Source organism: Dromaius novaehollandiae, chromosome 1 (genome assembly GCF_036370855.1).
Source record: "Dromaius novaehollandiae isolate bDroNov1 chromosome 1, bDroNov1.hap1, whole genome shotgun sequence".
In the NCBI taxonomy this organism is placed as follows: Eukaryota; Metazoa; Chordata; class Aves; order Casuariiformes; family Dromaiidae; genus Dromaius; species Dromaius novaehollandiae.
The window spans coordinates 141,637,527-141,662,354 of record NC_088098.1 but is presented as its reverse complement, the minus strand read 5'-3'; the positions used below and the strand labels follow the sequence as shown (position 1 = coordinate 141,662,354).

The following is a 24,828-nucleotide window of genomic DNA, read 5'->3' as shown; positions in this document are numbered from 1 at the left end:
ACCCAAGCCAGTGCTAGGAAGAGATTGGGAAGAAGCCGCTGCCATCGGGCCTGGTATGGGCACCAGTACAGGTGATACCAGGATGCTCGATCCATCCATCTGAGTGCTCCCTCATAGACAGTGACAGATTATAAATCAACTATTGCCATATGGGAAAGAGATCCAAGAGCCATTGCAGACAGCTGGCAACACGAGTTCAATGCTCAAGAATGGAAAAAAAAGGGGGGGTGGGGGGAAATACTATAAGAAAGGAATAGAGAACAAAAAGGAAACATAGCCATGCCACTTGTATACATTCATGATGGATTCGTGCTTTTAAGCCAGGTTACTCTGTCCCAGGAGGATATAGAGAAGGCCCCTTCAAATAATCACTGATGATCATACAAAAATAGGCTGGACGGAACTAGGAGTGTTCTGCTTGGAAATGGTGAATTGGGAAGATATCATAGTATCATATGTAGAAAAGGATTACAGGAAATACTCATTTGCCAATTATAAAAATACAAAAGCAGAGGGAAATAAATTATCAAGCAAAAGCTTTTTAAAGAAACAAAGGTACTACTTCATCTAAGGCATATCTAATTCATGAGACTTGTTGCTACCGGACACTGTGAAGAGCCACATATAAAGAGTTTCTCAAAAGGATTATGAAAATTAGCAGCCTCCAAAAGCTCCTAACATGATGATCACTGGGCATTAGGATACACTTTTTCCTCTTTTACAAATTCTGTCCTTCTTTAAGACTGACTATCAATGTTCTAATTCCTATGTGTTATCAAACACTAATTAATAAGATGCATCAATAATAACCTGCCTGGCTAATATTCAGATATTTTGAAACAAGGTGAAACAACCTGTTTTTGTTGAACCAGGAAAATGGTGATTCTAGAAAGCTTGAATTCATTTGATTATGTCAGTGACAGGAGCCAACTTTTTTTTTTTTTTTTTTTAACATCAAACCATCAAACATTTGTAATATGCCATGTATGCATGCAGTAATATTTTAGGAGATGCAATATTTTTCATTAGTATACGCATGCTCAAGAAGCATATCTATTACTACTCCCAGATTGGAATTGTGTGCTAATTGTTAAATTGGATGATATTTTATTACATTTAAAATCATTCTAACTTAATTAGCTAAGGCAAGCAACAAAAAGTACAACTGCAGTTGATGGATGGAAGACATAATCAGATATGTACGCTTGCTGCAAATTAGATATAAACACATTAAGGGGGTTGGCATCAGTAGTACACTTGCCACCTTGCTTCTGGTTCAGAGATTAAAGTCCCAGTAGAAGAAAGTTCTGAGAGCAGTCAAATGTGTGATTAGGCCATCATTTTGTTCCCATTTAACTGCATGTCTGGCAGCAGCCATCTAGGTTGCTAAAATATTGCTCCTGGCAAACAGATGGGATTTCTTCTACATTTCAAATCCAACCTTATTTGAAATGGATCTTAAACTAAAAAAAGACTTTTTTTTCACACTAGAAACCTGTAATGTTGACTTCACAGACAGGTAAAAAGAAATGTTCTCTCTCATTCATTAGTACCATCATAGAGGCACTACATAGTCTAGTAAATAAAATTTACTTAAATATTTATGTCACCTACAATTTCCTGCCTTGGCAAATCAGTCTATCCAGTCATGGGTTTATCAGGGGAAAATGAGAAAGCATGCCACTGTCATAAATGAAAAGATTCACTATCTTAAATTTATTGCAGGAGGAGAGTGCAATAGATACCTTTTTTTTGGTTTAGATGTCTAGTAACCCTCACACCAGCAAGTGCATGACATTGTCCATTTCTATATATTGAGAAATGCCATCGCTATTATACTGCTTTCTTCCTTTATTGGAAGAATAACAACCATGTTCACTGAAATCCTTTGAAAATCTTAGTGTTTCAGAGTGCCCTTAGGTCTTCACTGAACTAATTCAGAAGAACCCAACTCTGACCAGGTATCCTGAGCTTATCTAGACTATTGAACCCTTATTAGATGTAATTCCAGACAGTAATTAGTGAGGCAATGTTTGGAGGGAGAATTAATAGACCATCTTGGAAAAGTCGGCTAATTTTTTGGCCTGAGGGTCCCTTCTTACATCTTAAGTTCTCTATTTTCTCATGTTACATATGTGTGTGTGTGTGTGTGTGTGTGTGTGTGTGTGTATGTACATATATATATATAGAGAGAGTACATTACAATGTTTGTGAAGTAATTAAAACAGAATCTTTAGTCCATGCTTTATTTCTATCAATCTATCTATAAACCTTCAAACACCTTATCATTCAAAGCTTAAACTGAACAATTCTTTTAAAGAAAGGACCTTTGAAAGAATTGAAAGAATCTTTGAGATGAAATTCTTCATAGTTAAACATTAACTGAGTATCAGGAATAAAAAAGAGCATTATCTTCAAATATCTTACATCCTCTGTCAGTTAGATAAAAGGTTCTGGGATAGTCATGTTCTTTAGAACAGAAATATTAAATGTGGCAAAGATTTCCTTTCCCCTCTCTGATTAACCTAGAGAATTTACCTGTACTGTTTGGAATTGAATGATCCACTGCTTCATACCTTATCAGCCCCGTTCCCCCAAAAGGTTGCAACTTATTCCACTGGAAGCTGAAATCTTTAGTTTATGCAGGATACAGCACGCATAACCTGTAGTTAAGCAAAGATAGCTTATGGGAACATTTAACACCAATGCTTCATTCAGTTCCTGGTGCTTTACTTGGCTGTAGAACTACTTTATGTTCTTGCTACTAATCGTCAAAACCCTTGACTAGCTTCAGCACTAATTGCATGTGAGATCATTTCTCATTCCATGGCCTATGCTGCCAAGAGGTACTGTGCTAATGGAGTTCAGGTTGAAATTCAACTTAAATCTAAGTGCAAGGAAAATTTTAATGAGTTTTTTATTATCAGATTCTTACTTCAAGAGTACAGCTCAAGACTGAATACCTTCATACTATAACAGAAGTTTGATTTTTCTATATAATGAATTAAGTAGAGTAAGAATCAATAAATGCTGAATGTTGCTTACATCTCAGGACTGCATCCATGCTTTAATAACAACTCCTTTAGAAATGTATGAAGTGGAAAAAAATAAAACAAAGTGGGTTAATATTACCTAAACATAACTGGAGTTTAACAATTCTTAAATTGTAAAATGATTGTGAATTTTTTTTTAAAAAAGAGTAGACTTTCATTTTCCTCTCTATAATGTTATCATAACAATCACTGAAAGAGTAGATAAAGAACTTGGCATAATAAAGATACTTTGATGGCACAAGTGGAGGCCAGAAAGAGATAAAGATAGGTGGTAAACCTTATTCCTGGCAATGGTCCATTGCTGAGAGTTATGAACAGAGCTAAACTCTTCGTCCTCTTTCTCAGTTTGGTAGCTTATGGTAGAATTTTCTGCTAGAAGTTGCAGCTATTGTGAATTTTATCCTTAGATGCCCTAATTCTCCACTGGTATTGTATAGCTGTTTAACTGATAAACCCACCAAGCAGTAGGACACAATTATTTAAGCAGTATTGCAACACACATATCATTTTGTGGATTTAGGTCTAATGAGCTTGCTATAAGTCACCAGTGCATTGATGGTAGAGTTGGAAGTTGACTTCAGATGTCTGTAATTCAGAAGTTCAGCCAAGGTGCAAAGAGTTCCATTATGTCATTTCGTGCACAAATAAATAAGAAACTAAAGATCCATATGTTAGGTCCAATGTAAGAACACCAGGCCTTGATCGAAAGAATACCAGCAAGAATTGGACTGTGTTGCTTTAAGTTCAAAAGGACTTCATTTTGAAGTTACTGGCCTCATCGTAAACTGGAAGAAGCTTATGCCATACAGAAGGAAATAGAATTGATCAGAAAACCTCTAACAGGATTGGAATGTTAAATTAAATAAAGTAAAAGCACAATACAAGCAATTGAATCTACTGTAGTCAAATTAAATTTGCTATATCATTTTAGAATCTTTATTCAACATGAAGGAGGGAATCCTCTGTTTAATAAATGAGTTGCACACTAAATGAGAGCCAGCAATCAATTAGAGGTCTAAAAGAATCATAAACAATTTAACAAAGTTTTGGATATTCTAATTGCTTGTGCTTTTCTTTTATAATCACTTTGTAACATGGTTCCTCTTTTTTCAAGTGTCTGAGCATTGTGTACATCCTCCTGGGAAATCTGAAGCCAAATTAAATTTTCAATTATAAATACAAACATCTGTGTCAGAAATACTTAAATTATATGATAATAAACGACTTAGGATTTATTGCTCGTGACTTTTTTGTGTCTAAAAACCGGTGCAGATTTTGTTTACAAGCTTTGCCTCATCATATGCATCAAATAACTTAACATATTAATTGATTTGTGCATACTGAAAATAAAATGACAAGTAAAGGAGGTATTTTCAAAAAAAAAATGATAGCATGCAAATTTTCCAGGCACAATAAAAATGCAAACTACATAGTTTCATTTCTCTGAAGAATTTTAGTTAGCAGCTATACTTAGTATTAAGAAAATTCTGCATCATTACGAAGCTTTTGTTTAGAAACAAAGTCAAAGGGTCCAGTTTTTAAATGGAACAGACAAAATAACTTCCGTTGCATCAAGACATCTTATAGAGAAAGACAAGTAGGATTTTGTCTTTTAGAAGACAAAAAGTCAAGAGACAGAAGAAATGTGATGCAATGATAAACTTCATGGCCACAGTAATGGCAAGTTATCACTATCTTAAGGTAAAGTGTTGACAGCTTTCCAGTTTTTATCTATGATTCAGATATGATGTATTATTTTGGGGGGAATTACAGTATCATCACAGAAATAGTGGCTAGGGCATAAAAATGAGAGCTGACTGGAGCTGATAGTTATACTATACTTTTTTTTTTTTTTTTGTGGATAAGTCCATGTTGCAAAGTGGGGCCATATAGATAGGTTACTTTTGCATAGCTTGATTGTGTTATTTGAGATACAACAAAAGAAATCATAGTCTGCTACTGAGCCACTAGAATTCAATAGATAACAACACAAAAAGGGACCGATGGGAATTAATAATAGTCCCAGCTTAAAGATCCAAAATTGCCACAGACGTAGTTTTCTAACAGTGGACTTCTTGTAGCCTACTAGGCATTGCTGTATCCAAACACGTTCCTCTGCAAAGTAGATGCCATATTGCCCAGTGAACGAAGAAGCTTGAAATTGCCCTGTGATAGAAGAAACTTTGAATTGTGCTTGAGTTTAGGGAAGCACAGATATTCCACATTTGACTATGATTCATACAGTCATTTAAGTTTGTGTACCGCATTCTTGTACATACTATATCAGAACCTAACCACACTGGTTTTTAATAGTTCCTTAGATTATGACTAGAGGTGGATGAAATATTTATGGTGTGAGGTTTATACATCAAGTAGTGTAGCATTCTGTTAACCAAATGATGACTTCCTGAATTAATTCTGAATACAGTGCAAAGACTTAAGTGAGATGGGGTGAGCAGATATATCTAAAAAGGTAAAATGAAAAAATTACACATTTTACTCCTTTCAAATGTAATAGAGTAAATGACATTTTGAAATTTGCTTAAAACTAAAGAAAAACTAATCAAATCCTCAAATTTAAAGAATGAATTAAGACCCTCTGCATAAAGCAAACTATTTTGTTCAATACGAAGCAATTCCCAGATTGTTTAATTCACTCTGCCAATGGAAAATATAAACAAGTTATTCAAACAATTTGAGTTATACTGTTGTAACTCCATCGCACTCTGTCCAAGACATTTTTTTTCCTTTTTTTAATGTAAGTCTAAAAATACGTCATTTGGAGTAGGTAAATTGGATTCAAGAAATTTACATGTGAAAATGCTTTTGCAGAGATGTAACTGAAAGAATTTTTTTCAGGACTGCTCACATCCAGCATGGGCAGCACAATCAAGGCCGGAGGAATGGTTCTGGCTGGCACAGGCATTTCAGGTCACCTGAGAGCTATGAAGACAGATCTCTAGTTGTTCGTATGATAATTGCAACCAACATACACATTACATTTTGTTTGCACATCCCATTATGTGCCTGAAGTGACCCTCACTTAGCAGAAAAGCCTGCATTTTAGATATATGATTATATTTTAGGTGTATGATGCCCTTTTCATTGCCTGGCAAGGACAGAAAGTATATTTAATCACATTTCACATTCAAATATAAGACAGACATAAATCCTTTTTTTTCTTTTCTTTCTTTTTTTTTTTTTTCTAGAATGAGAGGTTCCCTTCATTTAAATATAGATGAAACGCGGTCACAACTCCTGCTAAAACTTCTTAAGATCATGCATGTAGAGATATTTAGATTCAGAGATTAGCATAGGTATAAACATAGCATGTTTCTGCTCCAGTCCTCTTCCTATGTACTAGGAAGGTCTATGTAGTTATGGATTGTGGAGCACTTGCAGATTCCTGTCTGAAAGTGCTTACTAGTTACACTCTTGAGTATGTTGGGTTATGCAAGGTCCTGTGAGTCTGAAAGAATATGCTCCAGATATTCCTGTTGCTGTGATTATGAGCTTTAAGTCTGCATAATTAACATCCTCTTAAATATAATCTTGTGCAATGTTCATGAGACAGAATGCTACAGCCATAATTGCTTTGTATTATCCCTTAGCAATATCTACATACCAAGTTCAGAGCCTTAGCCATGCCTGAATAATGGAAGATAATGCTAAAATAATTAGCCTTCCTGATCTTGAATTAAATAGTGTAACTTGAAAGCAGCTCATGACCTGTGCCTTTCCTTGCATATATTCCAGTAACTAACAAATCAGACAACATTATGGAAAAAAATTAAATATAATCTTCCTGCTTATGATACCTTTATAAAGGTGGTAGGTGAAGATGAGCAGTAAAGAAGAATGACATCTCTGAAGGGTAATTACCTTCTCCTTTGCTAAAAAGTGCTGTATTTTCAAGTCAACATAATCATTTCCTGCATTACCTACAGCAGTTGGAAGATTTTTACTCTTTCACTGCAGTCCTTTTCATTTGTCATTTGTTGCCAGATCATATCAGAATATCAATAAGAACAATAATGACAAAAATAAAAATAAAAAATAATTTGTTTATTATCATTGCTGTTCTTTTGGCACTAATACTATGTCTGCGTAATAACTACGAGTAAATAAAACAGTCCAAGGACCTCCCTATGCTGTCAAGGCCAGGTGACATGGTCCAGCGGGCTAAGCTTTCTTCCCTCTCAGAGCAGGGTGCCAAGGTTCAAACTTCTTTTAAAAGTGGTCCAAGGCCTGTGAATTTCCCTTGGCATTGTCTTGTGTCCACACTGCAAAGCACTTGAAACAGTTTGTGGCTGAATAAATACCTGGAGGCCTTTCTGGCTACTTAACAGCATGTTCCTAACATGCTATACATGACATTTTATGGCATAAGAAATGCTGAAATAAAGCATGAGGACTGAGCTAGGTAGAGGGGCTGAGACCTGGCGTAGTGTGATCATCGTTGCCTACAAGAACTATTGCTTTGTCAGAGACCAAATTGTGCCATTCCAGAAGGCATCCGGCGAGTGATTTAGCATAAAAGCAGTGTAAACAATGGAACAGGAAGACAAGACCTTGAAAGAAAAATAACGTCCAAGCTGACAGTGTAGGAAAACCCACTGACAGAAGTAGTCTAGACACAGCCTGCTAAGACTGTTGAATGCCACATACCCATAACAGTCAGACTCACTTTGATGAAGTCATATGTAGTCATGTGTAGGCTCCTTCTTTTTTTATACGTATATATATTCATATATTCCTGTTTGAAAAGCAGTAAGCAAACTGATGTGTGATTAATGGAAGCACATTCATGGGCAGCTGAATATATCCAATTCCCTTTCAAGTTTGGGATTTATTCAATATTTAAGAGTGATAAAAACAATGTGTCTTGAGCTTACAAAAGCTTGAGACAGATATGTCCACAAGTTGATACTGATGACCTCCTAATTAATGTTTTTTCTCAGCAGTATATGAAGATCGAAGATGATTTATTCACTCTGTCTTTTAATTTTTGTTACAGAACTGTAAAAAAAAGAAAATTGCTGTCCAGCTTCTGTTCCATCTTTCTGTGCATCTGCTGCTGGACATCATTGAGAATGATTTGGAGGTTGGTTAGTCACTTTTGTAAAATGTATAAATTTCTATTTAGTCATGTCGTGTCAGAGACATCCAGGCACCTCTTTTCCTTTTTGATCTAATACCACTGTTGGTCATAGAATGCAATTTGATGACCACCTTGAGAGGTCCTTACCAAGTTGCTTTATTGCTTAATTTCTTCCTCCCTCAATGTTCTAATTTTGTTACAGTTAACAGATTGACTTCAGTCTGAGTCTCATTGTGAATATGCTGTGATACAGGGACAAGTCTTTCTGTGATATATATACTCTCCTCCAGAAACTGAACTGTGATCACAAAGCACCTCTGAAGTTAGGTTGCAGCCAAACTGTTTTTGAGACAGACAGGCACTACTGTGGGTGATGACATCTGAACATTTCACAGTGATGAGACCAAAAATGACTTCTGATCTCACAAAGCTTTATCATTAAAGCTTTAGACAGGCAGTCAGTAAGGCCTGAAGAGTGTGGGTTGAGGACGGAGCTCTCTCTTTCTTTCTCTTCCTACTCTTCAGCTGACCCAGTCTTACTAGAGACTTTCCTCTCTAGTGCAAGCTGCTGCACAATATGAAAATGAAATATTATGTCCCCTTCTAATGTCCTATTGCTCTAAGCTGTGAAACCCTTTATCAGAGCTAACCTCATCACATGATCTCCTTCCAGCAATCCTGTCCAGCCCTACATTGACTTGACATCCAACAGCTCTTTTCTATTTGGCACTTTAGTGGAGAAGGTATCCAGTTCCAGGCCTTTTCTCTACTCTGTGCAGATGAGGAAAAGACATGTAGCACTGTGGTGATTCCTGGGAAGCACGAGTGCAGTGGATGCATAAAGGCTGAGTAAATTTTTTTTTCAGAAACACTTTAATATGACCAATATATGAACTAGCTAATAATTCTATTATGACTTTGTTTCTTCATTAGACACTGTGATGTGTCTTCTTCCTAACACTGCAGGAAATCATAGTCTCATTTTTATTTCACAATAATTGTTCCTGGAAAGAGTGAGTGTCTTGAAAACATGCCCTAAGCATAGCTAATGCCTTTGTAGTGTTGCAGAGAGCCTGCAATAATAACTGTGTAACTTCTCACTTACTTACTTTTCTTCTAAAACCCATTATGACTCTTAAGAGGGCCAGGATCACGAGAGATGGATTAGGCCACAGTTGGGGTAGAAGCCCGTAAGGGACCTCGAATGAGCTAGATATTTCTCCAATTTGTCCCAATTTCAACTTTGTTTTTTAAGACTTGAAAACAACATCTCTTTCTGCAGCTATCAGACCTCTTTTCACAGTTACTCTTTTTTTCTTTCTGTGCATCACTGCCATTAAGTATTGATTGCAGCATTATAATTTTAAATGGTGAATTCTAATTAACAGCTAAATGACTTCCAGGCTAGTATATGTTATTATTCAAAGATGTACTGAATTGAAAAAAAAAAAAATCAAAACCCCCAACAACACACAAATACTAAACTAACAAAATCAACCAAAACCAGCACGTAGTTTGCTAGCAGGGTTCCACATACAGGCACACCTTTTGAGACTACATGTCTGAAATCACTGAATACTCTTATCATTCTAACTGGTCAAATTGTTTTTTACAAATAATAAATCCACCAAAAATGGACTGCTGGGGAGATTAAAACAGCATGTTATTCACTTAAATTAAGGGAGTGCTTTCTGCCTTAAAGCAACTCACGAAAGAGCAAAAATTGCAATGAGAATGTTTAATAAAGGAGGTTGAATCTGGCCCATTCTAAACATTTTGTGAATGCTCTACATTCTTATTCAGCATAATAAAACATAATTATGAAGAATATTGAATTATTATTCATCTTTCCATACAATTAAATGAATTACACATCCGAGATTGCATTATGACTTAAGGATCTAATCTTTCAACAGATTACTGAAAAGTAAATGCATAATGCACCATGCAAATATCTTGTTTCAACCTCACTTAAGAAGCAAGACAAAACAAAACAAAAGTGCCCAAATGACATGTGTTGCATGATAATTCTCACTCTCAAAAGGATTATTTATAGCCTTTTCTAGCAATTAGGCTAAATCAATGAAGTAAGAAGCCCTGAAACTTAACATATTCTTTCTTCACCTGAAAGTGCTTGGACAATGAAAAATATTTAATAGACTAAAATACTCCCAATTATAGTTGAACACCACTTACAATGTAACACTTAGCGGTACAGTTTGACCTGTAGCAGAGTATGTGTGAGTATGTAAGTAGCAAAAGATGCTGAGAAACTGCATTTCACTGTGGAGCTAACTTCTCAAATAGAAAATGAAAAGAGAAAATGTACTTGGTTACATGTTATAAACCCCACAGAATCAGGGGAATTGAACTGCCATAAATGAAGAATGTACTGAACTCCAGAGCTACAATCTTATTGTATAAAGAATCTACTCAACTGTGCCTCTACTGATTTTTTAAACCATTAAACAAACTGATTCATTATACAGGACATTAAAAACAACAGCAACAACAACAACAATCAGCCCCCCAAACGAACAGGATGATAATACAAAGAAGCAACCAAAATATCAAGTGAGTTCATTTATTACAACAAAACAAAACAAAACAAAACAAAACAAAATTATTAATTCATTAATCAATTTTTAAAAATCTTGGTTTTAATCTTAGTATTTCACATAACAGTTGAATCTGGGGAGTAAAGGAGATACAGATTCTTTCTTTAAAACTGAGACTTGACAGCTCTAATTTAGAGAAGCAGTCCATTAGAGAGGTAGTCTACTGCTGCCATCATTTGTGCAACTGGAAGATAAGAATACCCTGAGCAATCCCTCTGACCCCCTAACTATGATTATGAATCCCATCTACCAGCTGGAAATTATTATGCTGTAGCAGAATTCTAACCATGGGCTTCACCAAGAAATGCTGAAGATCCCTTTTTCATAGAAGATATTTGGCATAGAGCATGGGAAAATGGGATAGGAATTATGTCAAAGGGAGATCCTTATCCATGCAAACTACCCAAAGCCTAGTAAAAGTATTAAAATTGATAAGCTACAGTGAAGCTCCAGAAAATCTCCTCACAGCTTCACTCACTTGCATATTATAATCTCAGTCAAAGAATTGTTCCCATATTACATGAAAATCTTCACTTAGTCATTAATTTCATACCTGAGGAACTAAGTGGTCAATGCCCTTCTCCAGCTGTGCAGTGTCACCTATGTAGTGTAAATTAGCACAGTGGCATCTCAGACCACAAATACCAGCTGTAAATGACTATACAAAAAAGAAAATCCAGCTAAGATACTCAGACTCCTTAGAGTTCATAAGTTGTCGTCTCTGCCACGTAAACCCCCCCCAGAAATCTATGAATATAGTGGGAGTTTCAAAAGCACTGAGCACTGAAGATAGTCTTAATAAAACTTCAAAGGAAGCAAAGATGGCTATGGTGAAATGCTTTGAAAATCCTACGCAAAACCTTTTCTCATTTTCTGAAGACCCATCTCTTTGCATAAATGTCATCAGTAGCAAGTCATGACCCACTCCCAAATCTCAGATTATGCACTGCAGAACACTCATCCAAGCCAGTGCTAGGAAGAGATTGGGAAGAAGCCGTTGCCATCAGGCCTGGTATGGGCACCAATACAGGTTATACCAGGATGCTCAGTCCATCCATCTGGGTGCTCCCTTGCCAGCCAGGGACAGCACCCGGTCCTCCTGACTGCAGAGATGACATATGTTCAGAACAACAGGTTTACTTTGTTGCCTCCGTTTACACTCTGGTGATCGAGGTGATCGAGAGCAGGGCTGCCCAGCAGGTACCCCTGTACAGCACTGATCACTTGATTTGCATCAATTCTTGTCCTTCTTCCCATTTCTTGACCCTCTACTGTGCTGCTTTTCTACCTCCCTTCCTCTGCCCCTGTCTCCTCCCATATAAACAACCAGCTTTGGTTAATTCTCCCCACTGGTCCCAGTCTTGCTGCATCCATACTCAGATTTGGAACATCTGACGTGATTAACCAGGCAATCTCAGTCTTACATGGTTTCCTGATAGGGTTACCTGGTCCTGCAAGGCTCTTTTCTCCAAAGGAGCCTCATCCTTCCCTCCAGTTATGGGGTCTGACCATCTCTCCCAGAACCAGCTGTGCTATCTGTACCCTCCTCATGGCGCTATCTGTGCCTCTTTTTAGCTTCTGGTACTGTTATTGATCATATCCCTCAACTTCTCCTGTCCTGTCCCATTGTTTTTCACATCCTGTTCAGTTACTTTAGCGTCAGGCCTAGTCAGTGGCCTAATCATTCACCTGCAGCCCTAACATTAATTTTAACCTACCACATCATTTGACATCCCCAAACTTTTCTGTAAAAGTTTTCAAATTTCAAAAATTGCTATTGTACAGTGGCTTAGCTTAGCAATGTATTTCAAATGTTTACCTGTGCATTGATCTCAGTAGTGAGACAAATTGTAATTAAATAAAAATACCAAGCCTATTTAATTCCTGGCATTGATTACAAGGAAGGCATTTCTTCTGTAGACTAGTGCAAGAGCTATATCCTAATGGTAGGTGATATAACACTGAGCTTCTAAATTGTAAGCTTTCTCTCCAGGATGAGTAGAACCAATCTAGCAAGCTTAAATTAAGGAAAAAACTCACAACGCTTATAGAATTTTGAACTCCGTGTGATTTGTGGTAAAAAAAGTGTTAAGGGGCTGAAAAATGGAGTACAAGAAATCCAGGAGGACTACAACCTTCTGGATGCATACATTTGTGTAGGAAGATTTCTTAAATGATTGACTGACAGGAGATGGGAAGTGTATACAACAGGAGAGTCGTGTTGTGCTACCTAATTCTACTTCTCTGCTTAGTTCATCTTCCCTAAGCAGTAGCTACTGACCACTTTTGGAGACAGAACCCTAGGGCAGGGAAACCATTCTTGAGTTACATTTTCAACATAACCCAAAAGCCATTTGAAGCACACTCAATCATTAAACAAAAGTGAAAAAAAGCCAAACACAGTAATCATACAATCACCCTCAGGAATGGCTACCCCCAGAGGCCTCTTTTTGCCTCTTCAGCTATCTAATTCTTTCTGAACTTACATCCAGAGATGACAACTGATTCTCCTTCCCAGCTGGACAGGTAGCTCTTAAAGGTTCGCTTCACCTCCCTTGTAATACCAGTACAATTCCATTTTAAAAAATTATCATTATCAATTTAAATACTTAGCACCATTGAAATAACAGTTATTCAGGAAAAAAATCATGTTGTATGTAATATTAGTACCTTCATGTTGTGGATATTTTGAATATAAAACATCTACTTAACTAAGTAAAGTAATTCTTTTGAATTATTTATGTCTCTTCCCAGTTTATTAATAATATTCATTCCTGCCCTTGAAATGTGCCACACATTGCCAATGAGCTTGGAAAATGTGTTGCTGTTCAGGCATGTGTAAATACAGTAGCTGATTTCCCCACATGCCTGTTCTCTCTCTTTGTTCATGTCTCGTTCACACAGACACATATATATACACATGCACCCTAAATGCTAGATCTCAAGGAAAAAAAAAAGCTAGTTATGATAGTTATTCATATAATCTTAAATAATATTACTTTAATTATATGTTTATAATGATGAATGACAAATTCAGTCCATCAAAAATGCACCATTGTAATATACAGAATTAATGTTCTTTAATATGAGGAAATAGATATAATACAACATAGGAAAAGATATAGGGTCACTGTTATTAAATCACTTCTTTGTGCAGTGATTTGCAAACAAAAGATGCAGAGTAATATTTAGAAGTGACGTAGCATGTACAAGGCATTAATTTCCCTCCCAGCCACTTGAACCACATTACATAGAAACAGACTCCTTTACACTGAGAACCCATTTGACCTAATTAAAACTTATTTGCTGTGATGAGAAGGGGGACAAGGGTGTCTAAAATATTCTGATTTCAAAGTTCGCAACTAGTGTAAAACAATTTATAGTCCTGTACCCTCTCCTATCAGCTTATTTAAATTTCTTTACTTTTCCCTTAAAGCGTAGTTATATTAATGGGTATATATTACTATATCAAATAATATAAATGCAGAACTAATATATGACAGTTGTTGAGGTGAAGGGTTACGGATAGCCAGTATTGCTAAGTGAATATGAATATGTGACAGCATAGAGGAGGGCTGATGATGTTTTTTTGCTGTTGGAAACAATGAGAGTAAGATTAGACTTCTAAATAATGGGAACCAACACACTTAAGGACCAGGCCTTTAAATAAGACATGAAGTAATAGAATATGAGAGCTTTTAAAATCAAATACTGATTTTCAAGAACCTAAAATGATGTACTTTGATATATTTTCTAGGGATAAACATTTAGAATATTTCTTTCTTTCTAGGTTATCACATCAGCGTATGAATATGCTTTGAAAGTTTAAATAAAAAGTTTGTCAGTGAAGCTGTTTTCTCCTCATTACTTTGAAGTATCTGCAAAATGATAAGGCATTTCATCAACAAAAAAATCTTAGCTGAATATTTGTTCTTAATCTTATAATGTCTAGCTATAGCAAGCATTTAAGCTTTCACTCATGCCACTAGTTTCTTGTTTTGTCAGTTCTTCATCATCACTCTGGTATCGATGGATCACAGTTTTGCCTCTCTAAAATGGATGTGATAGCTTTTGAAGAAAGGTTAAATTCATTTGAATAGCAATGAAAGTAATTTAGATTCAGACATCCAAAACAGACAGATACACACAATAGCAGCTTTTAAAGCATTAGGGATTGATATCCTGGCTGGCACAGAAAGTTACATTTGTGAGACTTACAAAAACTGTAATTTTTCCTTTGTAAACAAATGATACAAGACAAATGACTAGCAGTAAGATATATCCTAAAAAAGATGCACCCAGTTTGCCTAGATCCCTCAAGGGCTGATCTTGCAGCTTGCTGTGGGCTGACAGTAGCAGCAGAAGCAGCCTTCCTAACAGGAAGGGCGTGGGAGGGGGCATAAGGACTGCACAAGAATCCATTTGCTGGAAATTGCAATTCTATCTATTCAAGCTATTAGTGAAACAAGCCATTCTCACAGACGTCCGGAGTCCTTAAAACATATAATTTTTTCAGTATTTACCATTCTTGCTTGCCTGTTTGCTTTTGGAATGCTTTTTGTGCTTCGCTTTTGGCAGAAAGAGTGAATATCAGCTTTCATTTTGAATTTCTGGCCCCTGTAATCATCATAACACATATGAATAACCAAAATTGATCCTTGTTTCAATCAGTCTTACTGTGACTGTTCTACTTCATTTATATAAACAAAAATTCATTAGGTCAGAGAAAAAGACTAACTTTATAGTTTGCTTGTTATGGCATTCATGATGGATATGGAAGATGCAGGTTCAGAGTAATTGTTCCAAATCAGATGGAGCAGGAAGATGATTCTGGGTCTTCCACCTCCCAGGAGAGTCACATTCGTACCCTTGGGTCAGTGATGTTCTAAGTGAGCTCTCCTTGTCCACCAAAAATTTCATCTTGAACTGGAAAATATTTCAGAGAAAATTTTTCCTGAAATTTGAACATATTCTCTGTAGAGTTCCGGGTTTTGATGAGACACCCTACGTTACTGAAAAATGAAAATGAATGAAATGAAAATTCCTGACCAGTCCTTTAAATTTCATCTCTTCCTTTCTTACAAGATCCCAGGGTGTTCAAAAACATGCTGCTACCCTAGAGAATATATAATATTATAGAATATACAATATTATGGATTCTTCATGTAGCAAATTCTTTGCTGGTACTCAAGAAAAGGAAAATATCAATGACATTGATATTTTATATGACATGACATATCAATTTTTCTGCAAAAAAAATAGGACTATCTGCACAGTAGTCCAGCTCACCCCTTACTTAGCCTTTTAGAGTAGCTGTGCTTCAGTTTGGTGCTTACCTGACTACCAGACTCACCAAATACCACCCAAAAAACACACATGTAACTTCCCTTTGACATATATACCCATTATAGGGAGTGCGAAACATTGCTGAGCTATCTTTTATGGAAAGATCGTTTTATATATGTGTGGGTGAAGAGAAAGGATAAAGACCTATTTGCATGGAAAATTTCTAGATGGTTTTCTAGAAGATTCCTGAAATTAGGAAAGGAGTTTGATGTCCTCCTTCTTGCACTCCTCATCCAGATTCTCTCCACTGTCTTCTGAAGATGAACACAGCAAGGCATAAATTCATTTCTTGTAGACACAATTTTCTTTTCTCCTCTGCTGAGTAATATTCTTCATTGTATACAATTTTATTTAAGCTAAGACACTGAACTACTTTTATGTCCCTCCCATAAAGTTGTTTTAAATTAAATTTGTGTTTAGTTTTGTTTGCATATTAATCTTGGGAGTGTTTTTGTTTATTTGTTTAGTTAGAAAGACCACATAAACTGCTGAAGCAGTATTCTATCAATTACTCTGAAAATTAGAAAAAGAAAGCCAGGATTGTCTTATACAATCTGATTTGCTGGTATTCAAGACTCATGAGTAAGTCCTGCAAGGTTTAAAATACTTGATATTCTTCCCTAGTTTCTTTTGAAATAGCACTTTTGGTTTTACTGTGTGAGAGGATTTCAGTGTGTTGTGCATCAATATTAAAGCACCTGAACATGAGCATGAAAATAGCAATTCTAAAAGAAGGCAGCTGTGTAGTTCAATTGCCTTAGATGTCTACTTTTTTTTCCTCTCAGAACTGAATTGTTCAAACATTTATGAGGAGACGGAAAGATTATTTTTAAGTAAAGATGCAAATCCTACTCTTGGTTAGATAAGTATAGTTCCTATTAAAGTTTATAAAAACTTTACTAGGATAAGAGAAAGGAGAAGTCGCCATTCATAAGTATGTGTTGCTTTGCTCCCAAATACATACTCAAGTTCATTCTCGATCGGCTCAATTTCTAAAAGTGTTCAGCTCTCACAGCTGCATTTGTCTTTCAGAAAAATTCTTAACCAGATCCAGTGCATATGTATATTATGTAAACATAGACATACATCTAACCAGATTTTGAATGTGCTTGTATTACATAGATTTCTGCTCCTATACCATTTTCACAGATGTGTAAAACTATTGCTCTAATCAGTATTACTTCTTATTCAGTCAATCTGGTTGATTATACCCTTTTTACATCTGACTTGTTACACATAATGTTGTCACTGAAAATCAGTAGGTCTTGGGTAGTCTGTAGATGCGTATCCTGAATCTACAGCATGTTTTATATAATATACAACCTTCACACATAAACAATTTATCAGGTACAAAAGAATTTCATACTCTCTGTCTTTTTTTAAGGAGTTGTCTCCTTTTATTCTTTCCTTATGTTGTGTTCTAACTAACATTAAAAATCTTCCCCATGGTCTGTTTATACAAGCTGACCTACACAAAAAAATTTCTATATTTCAACAGGTACTTTAGCCGCTTAAAGCTGCTTGCAAGATCAAGGATTTTAATTCCCAGTCTTGAGACTGAGTCATTGAGAATTGCTCACTGAAGTCACCAATGGTGAGTGAAACCTTCACAACTTCATCATTTGCCCCAGCAAAAGTAAAAATAACAGAGGTGAGAAAAATCTTCTCAATAAATTATTTATATTAATTGCTTTTCACTTTGCTTTTTATTTTATTCTTCAAAGTAAATTTCTTTTTTGATATATCCATTAAAACATTGACTCAAGTATTTCAAGTTCTATGCATCCTTTTCAATAGTTTTAGTGTTCCACTTTGCTTATCAAACAATACATTGCATGCATCAACACGTGACCTCACTTAATGGCCAGAGGCAACATGCTGTCCCATGAGAAACAATTGCTTACAGTCAAGACAAGTTAAAACTGTGTAACTGAGGCTTCAACATCAGTTAAAACTGGAGCCAACATAAAGAAGCAAGTGTGGTGTTGTCTGAAGTACTTTATCCTCTCAGTACTGTGCCCATGGGTCAACAACAGTTGGATGTTTAAACACATATTTGTTTGTGTGTTTATCTTCTTCATGTTTTCATTCTATTAGAATATGCTAAATGATGCATTTCTTATTTGTAACTATTAACTTTATGCATGCTATGTATGTCAGACTGTATTTATACTGTATAGACATTGAAATTCAGTTTAGAAAATGCTGAAAAATTCCACTGAACTTGCATTCAACAAATACATTTACATCTGCAGTTGCATTTGCTAAAACTAAAACTCAAAGGAGTTTTAAATGACTGATGAATACACTGCAAGAATAACACAGATCTCTCCTGAAATAAAACTGGAGTAATTTCAAGTGCTTTTTTTTTTTTTTTTTTTTGGTAATAAGATGGGTAAAAACACTGGCATTTAGAAAACTGATTAAAATGATACTGGAGATGAGAGTCACTTCAAATTCCAATGTCTTAATTTAGATGTGTATATGGGGATGCCTATATACGAGGTATGTGTTTAGCTGTATAGACCTGAAGGAAAGTTTCATTTATTTGTCCACACCTATGCATTTAGAGCAGTTTGAGATGACTTCAGTTGTCCTATCTGGCCTCTAGGTGCTACCACAGGAAAGCAAGGTCACTGTCAGATCCTGTGTCATATCTGACAGCCCTGTGAATCCTCAGAGGTTGCTAGATGCCTGTGTGTTGACAATCTGAATTGAACCCCTGAGTTTGATTTACTTTAGTGGGAGTGTAGATACCTTGCTCAGATAAAGCCACCAACTCTGTAGACATCTAAATTTGGGAATGTCTGAGTCAGAAGCATTCAGGCCATTACAAAGGTTGAGAACAATGCTATATAAGATAAAAACAGGATGAAATCCAGTTCCAGGCTGGCCTTAAATCCACTTACAACATATATGGCAAGTTTGTTTCCCTGCTTTCCATGGTCATTAGCCAACAAAGAGAAGGAAGTGTCCAACTTGGATAGACTTTATATGTCTATGTAGGTTTTCAGGGTTGCCTACTTCTCTCCCATGCACTTTAGGAAGGCATGCCTGGTAAACTGAACTGCACTCCTTGGACTAAATAATTATATTTCAGTGTGACAGTACTCAGATTAAGCTCCTAAATTAGGAAGACAATATTCCTTTCATGGATATATATAGACATATAGTTATATATAGACAAATATATTATATATAAATCTATAAAGTCTTAAAAGTCTCTGTTAACACATAATAATTGCCCAGTCCTCAGCCTCTCCAGTATACTAGTTTTAGCAAAACCCTGACAACTTAAAATTAGACAATAACAGAGTTAATATATGTGTCAATCCAACCTTAATTCTGCCCTTTCTGACTGATCACCTGACAATGCAGAATACTCTGGAAATAGAGCAAATGGCCACTGCTAGACAGACTCATGCGTACTGGTTGTTAATGCAAAACTTTCGAGCAGTGTTAAACAGGCACGATATATGTAAGCCCAAAACTCAAACACTTAGCCTATTGTACATGGATAGTAGCATGTGTGTTATATTTTCATCCCCTTCTCCTTTGCACTGAAGATAATATTTAATAATATTTAATAATATTTAATACTATAAATTTTTGCATTCATCATTGCATCCACAGCTTACCCAGTGCTCTCCCAATTTCTATAAACATGCAGCAGAGAAAAATGTGGATCTGACATGATTCTTTTCATATTTTCCAATATTTCTCTGTGGTCCCCACAGTGTGTCTTTTCCTGCTCCCTTAAATCACACCATTTCCATGATCTTCAAAAGGCAAAACCAAAACCAAAGCTGAACTTGGGAGAGACAACTGCCTTATTGGACTTACAGATATACTCCCAAATGTTGTAAATAATAGGTTCAAACTGTTTGTAGTGGCTTGGAGGCTTTTTTTGTTTGTTCTGTTGCTTTCTTTTTTTTTTTTTTTAGTTTTTTTTTTTTTTTTGTTCTATGTGAGCCAAAGGGAACTATCTCATTAGTGATTTTCTTTTTCTGTGACCATAAATAAGGGTCACTAAGCCTATCCTGCAGTCCCAGAAGGACAGCACATTTCAAGACAATCTGAATAAATATGCTAATATCTGATTAGTTAGAAGACTTGACCTTGATACAGAAAGGTGATCTCAACCTCGACTATAGCAACGCTGATATTTTACTACAATTTTATTATAGAAATACATGATATTTTAGAGTTTGAACTCAATAATTAGAGTGCTTGGTCCTTAGAGATGTAAAACCCACATACACACCCCTAAAGGATGATTCAACATATTCAGTGTATTAGATATTTAACAGTTGCAACAAACTGTGGCAAGTTTAGGCTATCACCATAAACTCTTTTAAAATTCCAGTGTAATCTTATCCTTGCTGATTTAAAAAATTGAAAATAAAAATAAAACCAAACCTGCATATTTGTCTAAATGATGCTTTAAGTTCCTTTTTAAAAGATAGACATATGATATGCAATGATTATCTTTAGCAAGTTTTTCTGTCACTTCATGTTTTCTTTGCTCAGAAAATGAGCAGGTAGCTGGACCCAGCCATAGCCAAAGCAGGGCATTGTTCTGTCTCCTGGGTTTTTGAAAAATGCTGAAGCTGTGTTACTCTCACAGAGAATAAAAAAAACATTCTTTTTCTCCTATTTCCCAAAATATTAAAGGAAACTAACCAAAAGAGAAACAATAAAAATATATATACAATCTGTTTTCTGTTGGCTACTTAGCTATAAAAGAGATGACTTTTTTCTTCTGAAGAGTCATGTCCTAAAAAAAGTAAGTCATTTTTAATCAAGAAAATATCAAGATGCCTCAAACTTTGACAGATGGGCTGCTTTATATTTTTACCTTTCCATTTTTTTCCTAATATAAAATAATTATGTGTGTATCATATTGATTTTTGAGGCCTGCTATCGCAAAGATTTATGCACATGCTTTAAACACTCCAAGTAGTCTCAATGACTTTGCTGGATCAACTTAGGATACAGACAATTAAACATGGTAGATCAACTTCCAGGATAGTATTTTGCATTATTATTTTGATTAACCTTAAATTAAAAAAAAACTCTAGCTTTTGAGCTCTGCTTGTACCTAAGTCTTGACTCTTTTGCAGCTTTTCTCTTTTTTGCAAGATTTGCTGTACATAGATCTTTTCAATTACCTGTAAGTAAGCTGCTTTTATATTTCTTGGAGTCTTCCTTATTCCTAGTGATGCAAGCAAACAGAACACAAAGTCTAACTCAGCAAGAGTGTGAATGCATTCCAAAGAGACAACCTTTGACCTTGAAGTTGTAAACCTTTGATGCAAGGCAGATGAGTGACAGAATAAAACTAATTTATTCTATCTTATATTGAAAAGAGACATCAAATTGTGCATGGCCAGGTTTCAAATGCTCACTAATGTAATATGACAGAAAACGTATCTGCTGTTGTTGAAATTAGTTGAAAAGTTTACTTTCTTGGAATAGCAGAATATATATACTTTCCTCATTTTTCATTCAGCAGCAGAGCATTGTGGTTACTGGATTTCGGTCATGAAACTTGGAATGAACTGTTTTGGAGATGAACATTAATGAATACTAAGGTATAGTGCTATAAGTGTAATGGTGAAATAAACTACCACCAGGCCTAATTCTCCATCTGTATCAGGTTTATTATAGAAAATTTTGAACTCCTTTCTGAATATGTCACCAAACTTATGCATTTAGCCCACATGGGAAAGACTCTCAATTTTGCTTCTGAATAGGGTGAGGATGGGGAAAGATAGGAAAGTGCAGAAAAAGCTCTCTAATCACCATTATTTCAGCTGGGAAAACAAGATTAAATGTTCTAATATTTTCTGAACATCAGTCTGTGACAATGGACTTGAAGTGTTTATTTAAAGACATAGATTTTGCAAAGATGAATAAATAATATTACAAAACATCTTGACTCTTCATAGTATCTGATTGTATTCTAGGGCCTTATTTATGTGGTTGCTAACTAACTGGCCATGCCCTTAAATTTGTTTTCTAGATGCTTATTGTGACACAACAAGGAAGAAATATTAACCCCTTTTGCCACTTCAGTCAGCTTGGTCACACCAAACATTTCAGTCAGACATTTCATTCTCTTTAGTCAACCACATTAGTTACTCACCTCAGTTACAGTGAATCACAGGGCAGATTCTATGGAATTAGGGAAATGTTCTAAAAAGAGTGTAAAAAATAATATTTCAGATTCTACATTTTCCATTTTGTTAAAATTTGTAAAAAAGAAAAAAGAAATCTCCTTTATTTAGAAAAACTTTGTTAATATGTAGGCATCCAAACTAAAATTTACAGTGACTTTTTCATAGTTATAAGGCAGAGTAACATGTGATATCCTAATTGACATTTTAAAGCACTGTAGAGCAATCTTTATGAAGCTGTTTCAGAAACATGTAGTATTTCCATATAACTCCAGAATTATTGTGCTTATCCACAGATAATGCATGAGAAAAACATTCATAATGAAGAGCTAGTTTCCTAAAAGAGCAGAAAATTTCCTTTTTGTTTGCAACAAATTCCAGGCTCAGATGTTTGTTTGATTGTTCTTAAACCAGTAGAAGCTATGCACATGCTTGTAAAAGCCAGCCTGGTTCCAGATTTGAGACTAGAGGTTTGATCTTGCATCTGCTAATTCTTCTGATGGTATTGCTACAGCATCGGTTGTTGTCCATCGCCCACTGGCCCTATTAACTTATCTTCAGAAAAAAATGATAATAAGCCTAATCATGCTGCTATCAACATCAATATTAAATCATTACCGACATAATTATGGGTAAGATTAAGTCCAAAAGGAAAGGAAAGAGCTTTTCCTTTTCTTATTTTTTAAATGTGCTTGCTTTTAATTAAGAAACAAATAGTATTTCCAAAGTAACAGCTCTTGTCCTCCTAGGTCAACATTAAAGAATATCCTATAGGTAATCACATATTCATTTATAGTGAAAGAAAAATATGAATCTCCATAGAAATAGAGCCATAAGGAGAAATAAAAGATACATCTTCTCTTGGGCTATTGCCATTATTTGTAGGATCCTTCATGACTGGATTTACTGCTCCATATATAGTCAGGACAAACTAGAGCAGGGGAGCAGGCCACTTCATTAGCATAGTTTAAAATTTACGTTCTTTCACTGGTCAATTTATATTTTGGGAAGACGCACAACTCCATTAAAGTCATTAGAAATGAGTAAGAAATATGACTTACATAGTTCTACTTCCAAAGTAAAGAATTATGGAATCATATAAATAAGTTTATAAAGAATTTTAAGAAGGCATCTAGTCCACTCCTGCCTGCCCAACAAGATCCTGAAAAATCCCCAGGTGCTGCTAGCCTTAGAATTAGAAAGATATTTCTTTGTCTTTTTTTTTTCTTTCTCACAAGTAATCTAAATTTCCCTTGTTGCAAATTAATCTCATTACTTGTCTTAAAAGCAGTGGACAGTGAGAAGATGTAATTACTTTGTTTATATTTGAAGACTCTTATTCTGTTTTCCTTCAAGCTTTTCTTCTTTGGGCTAGCTAATACGATTGCCATCAATTTTTCCTCATCCGTTCGAATGCTCTACAATATTCTTGAAGTGCTCAACAGAAACTGAATACACTTCTCCAATCTACCAACTAGGGCTGGCATCCTAGATCCTACAGCCAGTATTCCTATTTATGCATCCCAATATTATGTTTTCTTTTTTTGCAGTAGCTTGACACTATAGATTCATATTAAACTTTTGATCTACCGTAATATACACTTTCTATTTTGTCAAAGTGCTCTCTAACCTGTTGTTCATCCAGCTGCATTTACAGGGGACAAAAGTGTGGAATTTTGGATTTATTCTTACTGAATTAAAGCTTAATCTTTTTTTTTTCCAGACTTTTTCTTATATCTGTCAAGATCCACTTGCATTGCAGTCCTGTCCTCCAGCATGGCTACCATCCTTCCTAGCTTGCTGTTACCTGAAAATTTAATACAATAGAATGCAAGTCAGAGATGAAAATACTGTCCTAAATGAGATGAGATCCAAGACAGAACCTTGAGCAGAATCATTCAGTGCATCCTTTCAGCTTTATAGTGAGAAATTAGTAATTATTCTGTTTCCCTCACTTGCTTATAAGTCTTCACAGAGACTAGAACTGAAATTCAAAATGTACGACAATTGTTTCTTTCCCTCAGCTTAGAAGATCTGATGCCTTGTCATGAAAGGAAATTAAATTAATTTTACATAATTTATTCTTGACAAACTATGTTGGTATTACCTCCTTGTCGTGTCTATGTACTAAAAATTATTTTCCTAACTCTCAAAAAAGTTGTTATCTGAACTTTCTAGTTTTATGGCCTATAGCAGGCCTCCCAACCCTTCTTCTTTTACACTTTTATCATTAATTTATTATTTTACATCTATCATTAAAAATGATAAATACGAAGTAAAACATAGGTAAAATCTGTGCTCAACTCATGGAGCGTTTAGCACCATCTCATGATAATCAGTATACTTTTTGTGTATTGTTTTTCTAACAATGAGCAGTGTTTCTTGGGAAAAGCTCCCAAGTTTTATGTTGTCAATATACTATGAGGATGCAGAGATTAGAAGCTCCTTGTTTAAGTGTGTGGAATGTATCACTGGTCATATATTGTATTGTCATATGAAGGATGGGAATTCAGTCACCTGCTCAGAGTTTT

The 24,828-nt window shown here is 35.5% G+C and overlaps 1 long non-coding RNA gene across 2 annotated transcripts in view; it reads left to right on the top strand.

Annotated features, from left to right (window-relative positions):
* Positions 1-24,585, top strand: part of LOC112987786 (uncharacterized) — a 77,941-nt gene extending 53,356 nt beyond the window's left edge. For both annotated transcript variants that reach the window (XR_010385866.1, XR_003260375.2), the window contains exons 2-4: positions 8,071-8,157; positions 17,617-17,769; positions 24,021-24,585. This is a non-coding gene — a long non-coding RNA (uncharacterized LOC112987786). The remainder of the gene's footprint in view (positions 1-8,070; positions 8,158-17,616; positions 17,770-24,020) is intronic.
* Positions 24,586-24,828: the final 243 nt, after the last annotated feature.